Source organism: Pollicipes pollicipes, unplaced genomic scaffold (genome assembly GCF_011947565.3).
Source record: "Pollicipes pollicipes isolate AB1234 unplaced genomic scaffold, Ppol_2.1 Scaffold_7261;HRSCAF=8764_pilon_pilon_pilon, whole genome shotgun sequence".
In the NCBI taxonomy this organism is placed as follows: Eukaryota; Metazoa; Arthropoda; class Thecostraca; order Pollicipedomorpha; family Pollicipedidae; genus Pollicipes; species Pollicipes pollicipes.
This window is the reverse complement of record NW_023597054.1, coordinates 14197761-14202321: the sequence shown is the minus strand read 5'-3', so window position 1 is coordinate 14202321 and position 4561 is coordinate 14197761.

Below are 4561 nucleotides of genomic sequence, written 5' to 3'. Positions count from 1 at the left end.
AGAATCCCACAAGGTCATTTCGTGAAAGGCCAACGAACACCATCTGGCTTTTCCATGACGCTTCAGCCAAGCAATGCAACGTTTGGATTTTGTGTTCCGTGAAGCTGGATGACCAACCTATAATATTAATCCTAGGTCAAGCCGGCGAAAATCCCATGCCAACAAGCTCTCTCTCTCTCTCTCTCTCTCTCTCTCTCTCTCTCTCTCTCTCTCGCCCTCGCCCTCGCCCTCGCCCTCGCCCTCGCCCTCGCCCTCGCCCTCGCCCTCGCCCTCGCCCTCGCCCTCGCCCTCGCCCTCGCCCTCGCCCTCGCCCTCGCCCTCCGCCCTCGCCCTCGCCCTCGCCCTCGCCCTCGCCCTCGCCCTCGCCCTCGCCCTCGCCCTCGCCCTCGCCCTCGCCCTCGCCCTCGCCCTCGCCCTCGCCCTCGCCCTCGCCCTCGCCCTCGCCCTCGCCCTCGCCCTCGCCCTCGCCCTCGCCCTCGCCCTCGCCCTCGCTCTCGCTCTCGCTCTCGCTCTCGCTCCTCGCTCTCGCTCTCGCTCTCGCTCTCGCCTCTCGCTCTCGCTATCGCTCTCGCTCTCGCTCTCGCTCTCGCTCTCGCTCTCGCTCTCGCTCTCGCTCGCTCTCGCTCTCGCTCTCGCCTCTCGCTCTCGCTCTCGCTCTCGCTCTCGCTCTCGCTCTCGCTCTCGCTCTCGCTCTCGCTCTCGCTCTCTCTCCGCTCTCGCTCTCTCTCTCGCTCGCTCTCTCTCTCTCGCTCTCTCTTCTCTTCTCTCTCTCTCTCTCTCTCTCTCTCTCTCTCTCTCTCTCTCTCTCTCTCTCTCTCTCTCTCTCTCTCGCTCTCTCTCCTCTCTCTCTCTCTCTCTCTCTCTCTCTTCTCTCTCTCTCGCTCTCTCTCTCTCTCTCTCTCCTTCTCTCTCTCTCTCACTCGCTCTCTCTCACTGCGCTCTCTCTCACTCGCTCTCTCTCACTCGCTCTCTCTCACTCGCTCTCTCTCACTCGCTCTCTCTCACTCGCTCTCTGCTCACTCGACTTCCTCTCTCAACTCGCTCATCTATCACTCGCTCTCTCCTCACTCGCTCTCTCTCACTCGCTCTCTCTCAACTCGCTCTCTCTCACTCGCTCTCTCTCACTCGCTCTCTCTCACTCGCTCTCTCTCTCTCTCCCCCTACCTTCCAACGGCCGGATTGGTTAGATCTGCTAGTGTGGGATCTGGATAAGCTACACCAACTACTGTTGGGGTGAATTCACATTTCACATGCGTTACCGTCGAGCGACCTGCCGTGCAGGCACTCCACGGATGCTCGACGCGTCAGTATCGAATATCACAAGGACCTCTCCCGCAGGCAGAGCAGGTGATGAGCGGAACTAAACAAAGGTGGCTGTGGCACATGTGCGTGGCACAGTGGTGGTCGCCACTTTCTTCCTTCTGCTTCGTTTTCTTTATTGTTTGTTTGTACTCCCGTCCAATCGCATCAGGTGAACGACCAGGCCACGATAAAATGCGTTTCATTATTGCTTCCCGGGACCGCTTTCAAGGAAAACGACAACCGTCATGTCCGAAAATTTACAGTAAACGTGAACATAAGCATGCGATAATTCAAGCAAAATAGCATAAAATGCACTTTGCAGTAAACCAAACCAAGAAGTTCTTGTGAGTCACGGAGGACCACCAATGGGCTTTTATGGCGTATTTACTATCATGACTACACTAAGTGCCACGATATCAATGTTACGGCTGATACTCCCAAAGACAGTAGTGCTATATAACTTCTACGCGACATTACTTAGCCTGCAAAAACTCCCACAGCCGTTACTTATACGCAATATTCCTTCTACTGCAAAGCCTTAAACGCGAAATGAGCGCTAAACGACATCATGCATGCTTCGAATACATATATCCGACACTACTTCTACCGTAAAAACACACCTGAGTCCCACGCGATGCCACTTATACTATAAAAGCGTATACTCGTGATTACTTCGACAGCCAAAACCTAAACCATCATTTCTTACAATCCGTATACGTTCTACTGTGAATACATATACGTCACATTTCTGGTATGAGACCGGTCGCACTTCACAAATTATACTTGAACTACTTCCCCTCATACAATAAGCCTCACCTTAAAGGGAAACGCAGGGAAAGAGGCCCAGAAAGAAAACGGAGGGAACGAGGCCCAAAGAGAAAACGGAAGGGAACGAGGCCCAAAAAAGAAACGGGGGAATCGAACACATGGTTAAGCCTCACCCAAAAAGGAAACAGGGAGCACATGGGAACGAGAGGGAGCGAGCACATGGGAATACTTGGATGGCAAAACCAGACTAGAAATGCCCACTGAATGGTGTCGATGCATTAGTGCTGCTGCAAATATTGCTATCGATATACCCACACCGGCAATGGTCTACACGGCATTTATTCTACTTGAAACATACCTAGTGTAGTGTCAGTGTTGCGGAACTAGCCTGGGGGCTACGCACAAAAAGACGGCCAGACCTGTCGCAAAATAAATGAGACACGGGGTTTTATCACGCAAGGGGTTCTACCACAAATTGGAGCTGGATGGAGTCCTCGCCTAAATATGAAACTACAACCCTGGCCTGGTGTTCACTAAACCGCGCCATTACTTCTGCTGCAATGACTCATTTAAGGCATACGTGTAACATGACGAGACTAGTGCCCAACAGTTATACCCGTCCTTGAGGCTCTGGAACCGCGACTGCAACAACCCACCAAACAAACCCACCACCGGACGACAAACACATCAAATAACGTAACCTATTAAATAGATCAATTTCATATCGGTACTATAAGTTAATAATTGCAGCATCACCCAGTCGGGGTACCCTGCCACAACCTGCGTTGTTCCTACACTCTTACTAGATGTCCATGCATTTTGCACTCCACGGCTAAGTAATGGCAGTAGAAGTAATGTCGCGCACACGTAAGGCAAACATTTCTAAGCATACGTTTTCACATGCAGCACGAATATGCGTGTGTTTTTTTAGTACAAATCATGTCGAGGGCAAATTTAAACTTTAACTGTCTAAATTTTAAAGCATAAGTAATTTAATTATTAATTTAAATGTAAGTTTTGTCGAATAGTACTAATGCTGCGTATTAGTATTTGCAGTACAAGTAATGTCATGCACAAGTGATGACAGCAGACGTTTTCGCAGTAGAACTAATGCCGGGCATATGTTTTTGAAGCATAAGCTTTGTCGTGTAGCACTTCCGTCGCGTACCATATATTAGCCGTCAAAGTAATGTCGTGGCGCTTTTATCGGGAGTTTTTGCTGCAGCACACATGCCGTGGAACTATGGCAACTCTACTGCGCGGTCCACATATCGTGCATACATAACACGACCGACTTCCGCGCTCGGGGAGTGGCGGTTCAGCACAAACGCACGTCATGTCTAGGATGCATCGCGCCGGCTCGGGGGCCGCCAGCCCGAGGCCTCCTCGTCCGTACTTAGAATAAACTATAACGAGCAAGGATCGACAGATCTACAGCAGTGCTCGACCACAAAGCAGATCTCACCACGGAAATACCAGACAGGCCATTAAGAGCACTTGCACCGATAAGAGCCGACTAGACTATTCTTGATATCGCGCCACAAGTGCCCCAGCGCTTCTTCCGATTGCTCTCGCGGAGAGACCCACACCGCACAGGCAGCCCCTCCCGAACAACAGCCACCCAAAAGATATCACCGTGTATGGTGGCGTTGTCCCTCGCTATTCTTGATGACGTCAGCACATGAAAAGACATCGGGCATACAACTGACGAGCCCTTAAATCTACGACCACCTGGGAAAAGTATCCCCACTCCCTTCGAGTTACTCGAATAACTATAAGATATACTAGTAACTAGTGAGCAGTGTAAGGTATCTTGACTTCATCTATTCATTAAGTGCCTGACACATGATAAATTCCACGCGTTTATGACTAAAAAGAAATAGACTTTGGGGCAGGTTGCTTAATTGTGCGTCATCAATAAAGGCAACCCCGGCGATTTTGACCTCCATTCATTCGCCGTTTCTTTCCTAGGTTTGCATTGCTTTGACGCAGTTTGTCCATTAAGTAGATTGTCTGCCAGTCAGGCTCAGCTACACCACACGAGGTCACATCCGATAGTTTACGTAGGTTAGGTGAGGTCAACTCGCAAGGGGTTGAACTAAAAGGGATTTGCTGCGCTTACTTGTAACAAGAGAGCGGGCGTAACTGATGCAGTTCTACAACAGTGACAAGGTGCGCAACTACAAGTATTGCGGGCGTTAAATGCCCCTGACGCCGTTTCCATTTTTCGTTCCCAAGGTTATCCGCTCGATCTGTGGTGCCATCAAGCACGTAACTGATGTCAACTCAACGATTTCTGTGCCAGACTGACCACGGCCGCTGATTGTCATTTGCTTTTTTTCGATCCCACGTTTCGGTCCTAATACGACACCGGCCAGTGCAGCCTCAGCCTCAAGCGGGGTACTTTCACCTCGCCCATGTGTTCGCGGGTCGCGGAACACCCCGGTAAGTGCTGGATTAATAAGCAAGCAAACAAAAGCGGATGCTGTAC